General features: G+C 33.3%; 1 pseudogene; it reads right to left on the bottom strand.

The window, feature by feature from the left end:
• LOC107024917 overlaps positions 1 to 8170 on the bottom strand; it is a 69033-nt pseudogene extending 60863 nt beyond the window's left edge.
• Between the last annotated feature and the right edge of the window lie 5314 nt (positions 8171 to 13484).

The following is a 13484-nucleotide window of genomic DNA, read 5'->3' as shown; positions in this document are numbered from 1 at the left end:
CTACAACTTGCATCATTTCTATCTGGAAAATATCTATCAGCACCCATCATCGAGTTTGTCCCCATGGAAGTATCAATTGACTTGGCTTCCATAACATAAAACTTCTTTAGTAGCTTTTCTAAGGTGGAATCAGGTTACTATTCCAAGAAAAATTGGTCCTTGGTTAGGACTTTGGTGATGATGTCAACCACTTGATCTTCCATTTTGAAAAGCTTTAGAGGTTTCCTTGATATGTATAACTATGAATAATTCTCCCATTATTGTCATTCATAAATCACAACCCATGAGTGAGGCATCCTCTCTTTTGAAGCCATTATTTAAGAGGAGCTTAAAAAACATGTCAGCTTGTAGGGAAAATAAGTGTCATGATTTTCTTCTTTAAAACTAATGCAACTTTATATTTCTTGTCTGCTGCTAAGATTCATCAGCTTCTTTCTTCTCACTTTCAGAATATGCATTATGAGTTTGAATGTCATCATCTTTGTTCAACATTGATTGCCGGACCACATGCCTCATTGGGTTCATAATCTGCATTACGTTCTTTGAGATTGTTTGATTCATGAAGATGATATTATTTCAAAAGTTCACTATTTAGACCATTTGTCTTAATCTGACACAGCTCTTCCATCTTAGAATCTTCTTTCTTTTGCAATTGCTCAATTCTTCCAGACTCATGAAAAACACATGACCACCTTTTTAGTCACCGAATAAGTCTTCCTTGAGAAAGAATATACTACAATGAAGCATTTATCATTATTTGGATGAAACACCACAACATCATCCTTTTGGTCATAAAACATGTGGTATCCACCACTTCATCCCAGAAGTTCTTTAAAAGATTAAACTTCTGCTCAATCCACAAGAAGGATGGTTTGATATGCTTCTCTTTAACACTTATCAAAAACATTGGTATCTGTAAATCTTATTTTCGGAAGGTCATGGATCGGGTCCCTTGATACACATTTATACACTAGAAAGTCACTCACATGAGCATGTCTCTTGTGTCATACATCAGCATTCTCATTTTAAGAACTAAGGAGAGTGAGATTCTCACTATGAGCAATATTCAGATCAATAATCTACATATTTTTGCATCTCTTCTATGTCACGATCTTTAACCGAGAGAACAAGTTTGTGACAACAATTTCTTGCCATCGGCAAATAAGACATGTCCACCTTGAAATGTCTTTAGAGATGAAGTTTTTGGTGTTCCCAGTCACGTGCTTTAATCATCCGCTATTCATGAACAATTTTGTATCGCTTATACTTCCTCTCACCTGCAAACCATATCACTTGTTAGCCTTGGGAACCCACTTCAGTCGGAGTTCTTTCTCCAGCGAGACAGATTGATTTTCTTCAATTTAGGACCAAAAGCACGACCAGGTCCATTCTTATGCATGTTCCTCCATTTACCAGGTCCCTTTTTCTGTATGTTCCTATGTTGACCAAGTTCTTCTTCTTGTTCTTATGTTTAAAACATTTTGAGAAACTTTTTTGAGATCTCTTCAAAGCTGGACACTCCTTCTTGAGATTACCATCTTTCACGCAATGCAAACATAGCATATTGTTAACATCAACAACATTTTTAGTGTGAGGATTGTATAGCGAATCTATCTTGTCACAGCCCAACCCTATTCTACTATTGTTACCTTGACTGGCTGCATTTGTAAGCATTTTAGAGAAAGCGGTCCATTTGAAGGATTTGTTCAGTTCCTCTTTTACATTGACCAAGTCCCTCTCCAGCACTAGATTTCTCTCTAAAGCAAGAGTAAGTTTTGTTTCAGTTCTGTTCAAACTGCTTTCTTGTTCGATTTTGAAGATGCTAGACTTTCCATTTCCTATGCCACATTTCTCACTCAGCATCTTTAATTTTTCTTTGGGTTCTAAATTTTCATCTTCTAGAACTATCAATTGTTCTTCCAAAATAGACATTTGGTAAACCAAGGCTAAGTTTTCTTTATAAAGGATAGTTAGGTTGTTGTTCATCGAGCCCTTTTCAAGTTTTAACTCAGTAATAAAGTCAATCGACACAGACGCCAAATTTTTCAACTTTTTAACAGAGTAGACATTCAAGTTTTTTATATAGTCATAAAAGGTTACATCTTCTTCTTCAGATGTTGCTGTGAAGGTAAACATAGAACTAAACCTATCTTCATCTTCTTTCATAGTGAGCATTGATTTATCTTCATGATGTTCTGACTGCCCCGATTCACTTGCGGAATCACCCAAGACAGCAAGTGCTTTCTACACTACATAATTAGTTGCAGCTTTTCTCCCTTTATAATCAGAGACTAGGTCCTTTATTTTGTATTTATCTTCTCTGGGCCTTGGGATAGTATTTGTGTTCGACCTAATGCATGGGGTAATCTTTGATAAAATGCATGGCTTTTAACACTTATGGATTAGATGTATACAATGAAACAAAGAAAGATGCATGCATATTTGTTATAGGTTTAACAGGCTTTGCTGCAAATGTTTTTGTAGTAAATGGTCCCTCTGATTGTTCCTCCGGAATCTAAAATTTCAACCAACTATTTTAGTATCCCTATTGGCAAGAGAAATTTTCATAGCTTTCATAACAAGCATGAGTTTCTCATAACAAAAAGATTAGCAAGATGAAACATACTCAAGGGTTCCAAGATGAATATATAAATAATTGATGAACCATTTCAATTTTTCAATCATCATTTCTTTTTTGTTGACATCATCTTTTCACCTTCTGCCCTTTCTTCATGATGAACTTGGTCCCTCTTCACACTCCGAAATATCTTTATCAAAAAATTCTCCAATAGGAACAACGACTTTAAACATTTGAAGGTTTTTGAGAGAGAGAGGAGAAGGAGGGTTTGGTTTTTAAAATTTTCAGATTAGAGGAAGGGAAGATAAATTTTCTAAGGAGATGGGATGATGACATAGATGTACAAGGGAAAAGGGGGGAGTGTATGTGGAAATTGCACCGGTTCTCATGCATAGTTTCGAATGCAATGTTAAGTGTGATAACCTTCGAGAGTGGATCATGTCCCTCTCTGTAGATTGATTGTGATTGCCTAGATCTGTCCTTACCTCTCTTTTCTTAGGCCCATTTGTCATGTGTGTATACCCACAAAAGGTATAAAAATGAACTTGCTAAAACATATATAACTGGAAAAAAACAAGGATACCTTGTCCCTTTACATAATCATGAGAAGGTTGATTGATTCAGGCTGATCCATTCAGTTCAGTTTAAGAATCCCCAACTTTAATTTGTTTATCTTTACCAGGTCACTTGTCAGAGCATTTGTAAGGACATCAACGTTTTGATCCACCAGAGTTGAGCACATCAACTTGCATTTTTAACAAACATTGCCTCAATTGTTTGAAATGACAACAAATTAATGAGGTACTGCAGGAATCTACTACTGAATATCCACCTGAACATACATTAGAAGGGGAATTCACTTATCCCCTCAATGCTATTGCTGCCAGAATACTATCATTACTATTGAATTGGAAGTCCAAGAGTAATAACAAATTTATGGACTTAGAGACTTGAATTACATAACTACTTCTAACATTACTAGCTCTATATTGCATATCACTAAGAAGAAGTTCAACAAAGCAAGATTGAGGTGCATGTGGAGCAGTCTACCAAATGATTGATGCAACATTTCAAAGCACAATTACTATTTCAGCAACATGGATGAACAACTGGGTATATTTGGTGTTAATGAGGTAAATCAAGTAGAAAAGAGTGAAAAATATATTATTAAATAACTAGGCGTACCTGAAAACTTTCAGAAGCAAAATGTTCCTTTACTAACCATTCCCATTCTTTTTTTTGTCTACTCCCCTTGGTGTATTCCTAAGAGACTGTTGAATAGGCTTATCCTTCACATATTTGCATTGAAGTGTCCTGTCAATATGTTCCATAACTCATTCATCCATCTCAAGATATGATCACGATGATTATTCATGCCAACACTCTTAAATTTATGCTACAATAATCAAACCATGAGTTGAGTTATTGATAAGGAAAAAGTACTCTCAAAATAAAAAGAGCTCTGTTCTGCTAGAATAAGCAAATTCTAGTTGAAAAAGAATTTCCGTTGCACATTTACTTATTCCAGTAGGTCATAATAATTAAAGTAGAAAATGTTCCAGTAGAAAAATAGCTCTTCATCTTCTACATGTACTTTTTTGTCTCTTAGACCAAAAAAATCCAGTGATTCACATACATTGAATCTAGTAACACATGTGAAATGTGAAAATTATGCGACAAAAACTCTATATTTGAATCACATATACATTTGTTACCTTCATGACTGCTATATGGATAAGAACACTCAGATGTATTAAATAACAATGAAGAAGTTTAATCAGGTGACATTTGTTACCTCAACGACTTCCCACATATGATCCAACTTTTCTTGTTTAATATCATTCCACGATGATACTCTCAATGGACACATATTAAAATCAAGGACTATTTTTCCCAAATTCATCGAAAACAATTTGCTATTTGTTCCAACCGTTCGATTATTGTAAAATGTTACTTTCATCTTTTTTCCAATTTCAAGTGCAACAACTTCTTCGCACATGTTGCTCCCTCGAACTCTTCTTACCTTTTTAGGATTAGGTGAACATACAATTTCATAATTTTGTAAAGACTAGCGACCAAATTCAATTCTTCAAACTAATAACATAACATATATATTAAGAAAATCATACCTCTTTCAATTGTTTTGGTGTGTTTCATAACTTGATCAGTAGATGGAGGCAATGAGATATTGATTTGCATATCATCATTCTCACTAACGAAGGGATTTCTATCCTTTTTTTGCACTTCTTGAGTAGAAGACTTGGATGTATTTGATCTTGTTCTTTTATAAGACATTGTAGACTCAGATCTTTCCTCTATTCCCTTTCCTGTAGCACCTGGATCCGAGAAAATGTAATATTAAAGTTCCGCAAAATACAACAGTTCTAGAAAAAACCACAATAGGGTTGAAAACAAACTTACTTGTTTCAACCTCTTTGGTGTATTGCTTAACTTGATTAGTACATGTAGGAGATGGAATATTAATTTTCATGTTCTCTTTCTCAAGACCCAGGGAGTTCTTGTGCATTATTTCCATTCTTTGACTACTAAACATTGTAGAACTTTTATGTCCTAGTCCTCGAGTCTTCCCTATAGAACGTAGAGAATAATATTATCAATACTTTAACATAGTGTTTTGGAGAATGAGAAGATAAAGAATAATGACAAGAACTCATTTAAAATAAGAAATTGTGAAACCAAAAAAAACAAGAAATAGAGTGTAATATTTAGGTTGTACATAACGACTACTAGTTGAATGTAACTTTCTGTTTAACAAAAAAACGTATCTTACTTGTTTCAATTTCATGGATGTAGTGGTTAACAAGATCATTAGAATGAGAAAATAACTTCTTAGATGGAATATTCCTTTTATCACCCGACGATTTAAGTCCTCGTCCTCGTCCTTTTCCAATAGAACGAGGCGCAACAAATGTATATCTCAAAGTACCATTCATAGTTGAAGTGTCCTCATTTTTAGTCTTGACTAGTTTCATCTTGAACCTGCAAAAATGTCAAAAGTAATAAATAACAAGGAAAAATGTCTAACACTTATTGACAAAATAAATCATTTATAAAGTGTAACAATATATATATCAATTCATAAAAAAAGATACTTTACCTCATTAGTTCTTTTTCGTTTGTTTTGTGAAAGGACTTCATAATTCTACAATATCATCATTCATCTATTTGATAATCTCAAAGGAATCACGAGGTTGAGTCTTCATAACGACTTGCCAACCTCTGTTGGCATTATCATTAGCAGAGAACACTTGGGATGCTTGGTTTGCTAAAATAAAGGGCTAATTAATTTTAAAAAAAAATTCTGAATTAACTCTCACAAAATCATACTAATACTTTTTAACTCCTTTTATTTCATCATACACATCAAACAAATTACATCAAAATAAAAGCACTCTTTTATCCATGACAAGTTGCAACTCAATCACATATGTTTATACACCGTCATAATCAAGGTTGTCACTATCTTTATCATTCTCACCCAATACAAAAACACCACAATTTTGAGTCCTCAACTTCTTATCATAATGTTATACATGAAATATATATCCATTGACAACATAACCATTAGAATGCCTCAAATATTGTGTAGGACCGCGTGAAAGTGTAAGGAGATCTTCCATCATACAAGTATTATCTCTTTTGTGCAATTCTGCGACCTATTAACAATATTATATTGATTATTTTAGAATTAAGATTAACATATTTAAATATGAAATTTGATGTTTATGTATTACTCACCCTATTGTTAAATCATTCAATAAGTTGTCGGTTACATTCTGCATCAGTCAAGTGTCGAGCGTTCTTATGAGTTTGTGCAAACTCTCTAAAAATTGAACTAAACAATGAATTTCATATAGAAAGGAAATTATCCTTAAGGAAATGATAATAATGAGATGATATGAAAGAACTCTACATACTCGAGTAATGGTAAGAATTCATCACAATTCTTCAGTATGTATATATGTGCTTGTTCTAATTCATTTTCTTCAAGCTCACATGGAGTTCTAGCTTCTAGAGTTCTTCCTGGTTGAAAAGATTATAGATAAGCCTCCACTACATTTTTTTAAACCACCATCAAAATTTTGGTTGAAGTTGATTGAACTTTGTATCCACTATGCAGATACCTCTAACATAAGGCCATGAATTCAATTGCAATATAGCCTTCTGCAATACAACCTTCAGGAAATGCCCTATTTACCAATGAGAGATTTCAAAAAATACAACCAACGTTCCACAAGATATATCCACCGGTAACGAATCGGTCCAACAATCTTAGCTTCACTAGCTAAATGAATAGGTAAGTGCACCATGACATCAAAAAATGAAGAAGGGAGGACCTTTTCTAACTTGCAAAGTGTTATGGGAATTTGAGCTTCAGTATGATTCAAGTTATCAATTATCAAGTCCTTTTATCAAAGAACACTAAAAAATATTTATAACTCAATAAGTGGTTCACACACTTCTTTAGACAATATTCCACGAAGTGCAAGAGGGAGTAAATGTTGAAGAAGAACATGACAATCATGACTTTTCAATCCAGATATCTTGTGATTTTTTTTGATCATACATTGAGAAATGTTAGATGAAATCCCATCATGGAACTTTATGTTTTTTTAAGAGAAAGCATAATTTGTGCTTATCTCCAGGAGACAATGTGTAGCATGCAGTTGGAACTTCAATTTTCTCCACATTTTGAATTGGATGCAATTCCGACCTAATGTTCATTTCTTGCAAGTCTAACAGCGTTTTAATTGTGTCCTTGGTCTTTCCAGTGACATATTATTGTACCCATAAGATTATCACATATTTTCTTTTCAATATGCATAACATCCAAATTGTGTCGCAACAAGAGACACTTCCAATACGGAAGTTTGAAAAAGATAATTTTCTTGTTCCAATTATCCTCCCTTTTTTCGTGAGAAATCTTCTTCCTTTTCTTTGGATCTTTTGACAACTGAATCCCCTCAAGATCTTGCACTTGATCAAGTATCTCAATACTAGAACGTGTTTTTGGTGCGCCCTTTCCTTATTGTTTCCATCAAATGTCTTCGTCTCCTTCCTCCATTTATGACTAAGAGAAATGTAACGCCGATGAACCATAAAACACTCATTCTTACAATTAGTCAATCGAATAGAAGTATCTTTATTACAACATGGACATGACAATTTTCCTTTTGTACTCCATATAGATAAGTATCAATATGGTGGAAAGTCATTGATGGTCCATAACAAAGAAACATGCAACTTAAAATTCTGTCTAGTTGATGCATCATATGTATCAATACCAACTTACCACAACTTCTTCAATTCCTCTTTTAATGGCTGGAGATATGTATCTATTGCATCTCCAGGACCTTTTGGACCAGGAACAATAATTGAAAAATGAAAATTTTCTTGTTTCATACAGAACCAAGGTGGTAAATTATAAGGAATACGAACCACATTCCAAATGCTACGTGAGGATTTTGAATTCCGAAATGGTTGAAATCCATCACTAGCAAGTCCAAGTCGAACATTACGAGGGTCAAGTGCAAATGAAGGATGAAGTTCATCAAATGACTTCCATGCCATTGAATATGCTGGGTGCCCATTATTTCGTCATCAACTCTTTCATCCTTATGCCACGTCATAAGAGAAGATATCTTTGTTGACATAAACAACCTTTGTAGTCTAGGATTTAAGGGAAAATAGCATAAGCTCATTGATGCTATATTTTTACTTTTCTTATTACTTGTTTCCCCACTATGTGTATTTATTTTTTATTTTTACGCACCACAAACTTTGCAAGAAGTAAGATATACTCCTTCCAATATAACATGCAATCGTTAGTACAAGCATCAATTTTTTCATAAGAAAGCCCAAGCTCTTTAATTATATTCTTTGCCTCATAATATGAGTTTTGCAAATTAGCGCCATCCGGCAACAACTCCTCTTTCAATAGGCTTTAAAATTTTTTATCTTTAACATTTGGTTCCTCCTCCGGTAAATCATCACAATGTATGTGTACTTCCTCCTTTAAGATTAGGATATAAATGTCTTAACAATTCTTCTACTTCATCCTCACTCACATTATTCTACAACATCACCATCTTCATCATTAGATTCCAAATTTGATTCTGACAATGGCTCACCTAAACATTCTCCATGATGATACAAAAAAAATAGTTTCGAATTATTCCATACACTATCAAATGTGTCTCAATTGTTTTACGAGTTCCATAAATTGTATTCAAACATTTGATACATGGACATCATATTTCATTTTCTTCTCCTGTTCTTTGAAAGGAATAATTCAAAAACATCTACACACTATCTAAGTAGATTTCATCGAGTCAGTTTCAACAAGTTGCATCCACTTCGTACTAGGTGTCATACCTTATAGTATACATAAAAATAAGATTTAGAAAAATAAAAGAAAATCAAAATCAAAATATGTGCACAACTTATTACAATTAATTTTACACAACTAAGTTGAACTTTAAGATTCCACTTTCTAGTGGACCTTATCTACTTGTTCAGTTAATGAATTATGATATACTATCATATGACAAAGAATGATGCAAATATAATTTTTCTTATCAATATATTTGACATACCAAACTTGAACAACAAGGAGTAAACTTAACAAATTTAAGACAAGACATAGAGAAACAATAGAACACCTCGATTGGAAGAGGAACAAACCTGGAATTCTGTTTCAAGCGAAACCGCGGTGGAATTTTGTTTTGAGTAGAGCAGCAACGACACAAGCACGAAGACACGAGTAGGAGAGGAACGTCAAGATTAAGCAAGAAGAACAAAAAGAGCAGCTTGAATACAACAATGAAAAAATGACATTAGTAAGAGAATTTTCTTGGTGAAAATGGTTATGTATCTCAAGAAAAATTGGTTGCAAGAAAGATAGGACTGTTGTTATTGTTTAGCTACCAAATTACCTGCAGCTGTATTTTCTAGGCTATTGGTCCCCTTTTTATGTAGGATTACATTTAGTTATTGTTTAGATTGCTTGATAGAATAATACTTTTAATATGGCCTGTATATAACCTGAACGCAATGAAAGTGGTCGGCTTTTAGGAGATATCCAAGAGATGGAATGTACAACGAAATGCAATGCAGCTGACTCAATCATAATTGATTAACTCAGTAGATAGTTGACGACTATAATTGTAGCAGACTGCAAGTTACTCTAACAATAATGACCTTGATGAATCATGATTTTTGAGTTTTAACTTTAAATTTAAGGCAAGGGAATCTTCTATATGTATTTGAGCTAACATATTATTACATTGTTCTTGAGTGATATAGGAGGGTTCAATTAGAAAATCTCTTTCCTAGTGCTTATGTTTTGCTCAAACTAGAAATGTTGAAGAGGAATTTTGAACTTGAAAAATCTAGTCCTTTTGGGTATTTGTAATGTAATAACTTATCATGCATTCTTTAATGTGCACCTATATATGGGAGAAATTGAAGTTAGAAATTGAAGGTAAAGAAAGGATCCAAAGTCCATATTTGTCCCACATACTTTCATCTTATATGTGTCTTTGTATATATGTTGCATTTTCACATGCATATACAGTTGAATCCCACATAATTGATCAACGAACAGATGATTGACGACTATAATCAGAAACCTAGTGATTAACATGCTCCATTTAGTTTTGCCGGTTGGGAGTAAAGATGAAAGTCTAATAGTTCAAACTGAGACTAAAGCAAGTGCATCTGTAGAGGTGATTCGTAAATTAGTCATTCCACATACTTATTTTTCTCTGGTATTATTCCAGGGAAGGTGAACATGTGAATTATGTGATGTTACTCGATCAGAAGATGAACAAACTTGAAATTCATTTTCGAGCAAAGCTAGGGAAGAATTCTGTTTTGAGTAGAGTAGCAACAATACAAGCCAAAAAACGTGATTAAAGCAGAGGAACGTCAAGATAAGATTAAGCACGAAGAAAAAAAGAGTATCTTGAATACAACTATGAAAAATGACATCAATAATACATATATATGAAACATAACAACTCAACTGGAAGAAGAACAAACCTAGAATTCAGCTTTGAGCAAAATAGGGTGGACTCATGTTTTGATCAGAGCAGCAACAATACAAGCAGAAAAATGCAATTAGCTCAGAGAAACGTCATAATTCAGCAAAAAAGTGAAGAGGTCAAAGTTATGACCTTGATAAGTTGCAATGGCAATATTAGAGCTCAAACTAGGGCATTAGGCAAGGGGCTGTTGCATTTTGTGAAAAAATAGAATGATGGACTTTTCGTTTACTCAGCTTCAATATACTTTAGCGCTTAAAATTTTGTTAAAAATGAAAATTTAATTTTCCATCACTAAATCATGATAATAGAGGTGAATGTTTGTTTGAGGGACTCTCATTGGGTCTTTGCATTCGTTGCATTGAAGGAACGATGCATAAAAGGGTATGATTTGATGTCCTCATCAAGGTCTAATAGAAAATTGTCTTCCGAGTTTCAAAAGTTGTCTACAATGTTGTCGGAATACCTTGAGTTAAGCGGATTTTTTGAGCAAAAAGAGTGAACCAACTGGTCAGTTCTTGAATGTTAGAAAGGAAAGAACAAATTTCACTCATTCAAGGTTAGACATGTTACTAGTATTGCCCAACAACAAAGCAGTTGTCTGTAAGTACAACATTTTTTTTTCTTACGACTATCGAAATGTGATGTTATTATATTTTCTAATTGATGATATATTATACAGAGATTTTGGACTTTTTGTTGCTGCATACGTTGAGTTTTTGAGTGATGGGACTAGAAGTACTATCTACTGGACTTAGTGCTGAAACCCTTCACATGAGATATGCTCCACTCCTACGAAATTATGGAATTTTAAAGGCTTGGAATGACTATGTTAATAACAATTAAGACCCACAGAGGGCCTAGACCTAAAAAAGCAAAGATCAATGAAAATGTTGCGGTTACCACCACTGATTAGATGTATATCATAGTGAATTACCTTTTTGTTGATAAGTTGTATAAAAATTTGGTGAAGTGTTAATTTTTGCTGATAATATTTATATAAATGATTTTTATGATTATTTTGGAACAAATGTCAATTATGATGGAAAGGAAGAAATGTAGTGTCTGTGGCAACATATATAACTTCTATTGTAAAAAATACCACATAATTATCAGCATCTGTACCAACAGAAAGGATACATGTGTCAACTATTTCACAGAAAGGAGATATGTGGTGATATATGTCACAAAAAGGAGATATGTGGCAATATTATACTATATAACATGTGTCAAAGAAAAGTGTATTTTCCCCAATAGAACGTATATATATGACATCATATGTCACACTTTGAATTTTCAAAATTCAAAATAAAAAATTGAACAACTTTAATACAATCGTCCCTTTATTTTCACTCTCTTCTCTCTCCTCTCTTCTATGAATGTTGTTTCACATTCAAAATTTTATTTATTATTACTAAGTTTAGTTTTCCTTTCCCTAGTTTCCTTTTTTCTCCTCCTCGCGTTCCATTATTCCTTCCTTCACATATCATTGTTCTTGCTATTTTTTTTTAAAACATCAGCAGTAATATGTTGCTATCCTCTTCTACAACAAGGTGTCGTTGTCCTTATCATTTCTAGTTTATTATTGATATCTTCTCAGGTAATATTTAAATAGGGTTTGAAATACTTACTTGTTTACCCTGTTTTTAGTGGTTTTATCACTTTTTCGATTGGATAGTAATTTTTATTAAAATATATTTTGATTTCAAAAAGCTTCATTTGTAGTTCGTTGGATAAGTTTTAGGGAAGGTTTAGTGCTTTGTTTGTTGGTTCATGTGTGGCATTGAATCATATTTGTTGTTTGTGTTGTTGTGTATTTCAAAAAGCTTCATTTGTAGCTCATGTGTGACATTCAAATATTTTATTTTTGTGGTTGCTGATACAAGGGGTACAAATATAATGGCTCCTGTCAAAAAAAAATTGATCCAACTGACACAACAAAGATCCATAATAAGTCTAGGTATCACAACTCGAGACCACACCCTAGAAGTTAGTGCCAATCTCAGTTTGCAACACAGCGTACTTGACCTCTCGGAGGTCTTGTACAAGCCCTTACATATCATTCATCGCATATACATAATGAAAAGTTGTGTAGATTAAAACTTTTCACAAAACATTTCATAGTCTTAAAAATCTCTTTCATGAAAAGACATAGGAAATTGTAAGTCTCACTCTCATCAAACTTAAGACACGAGAATACTTTTGGGACACGGCCCATACACAGTACTAATATAGAAATGCTTAGTCTATTACAATACTTTGAAATAGAAGACATAAAAGACATCTATATATGCCCTCGAGTCAATTGAGTAGATACATTGACTTAACTTGAATGATGCTACGATCCAAGTCCTGCTTCCCAATGCTCCTCACCTACCAACAACTATAGACGTAAATAAAAGCATGGATTAGTACAATTACATGTACTAAGTATGACATAATGGATGAAAATCATGAAAACAAACATTTATTGTAAATATGCATTTCTTCATTTAAAAATCATATTATAATCATAAGAACAACATTTAACAACTTAGAAACACATAGGATAACATTTAAACGATTTAACACATTTTTGGAAGAACATTACAGTAGCTTCACTTCACTTTACAGTGAAGTCCTTCACTGTTACAGTAATGTGTTTTCCCTTCCCTTTTAACACTTCCTAGGATGTAGCCTTCTCACTAAAAGCTATCCTAAGACTCACTTATGCAACACAAAGAGAGACTTCCCATACAACCTTCCTAAGCATACATAAATGACCCTCAAGAATACTTATAATAAGACACATACACCCTTACAAGACATCAAACACATCAACTATAGATAATATTACATAC

The sequence above is a fragment of the Solanum pennellii genome, chromosome 7 (genome assembly GCF_001406875.1).
Source record: "Solanum pennellii chromosome 7, SPENNV200".
In the NCBI taxonomy this organism is placed as follows: domain Eukaryota; kingdom Viridiplantae; phylum Streptophyta; class Magnoliopsida; order Solanales; family Solanaceae; genus Solanum; species Solanum pennellii.
Note: the sequence above shows the minus strand (reverse complement) of the source record. Positions and strands in the feature narration are given on the sequence as shown.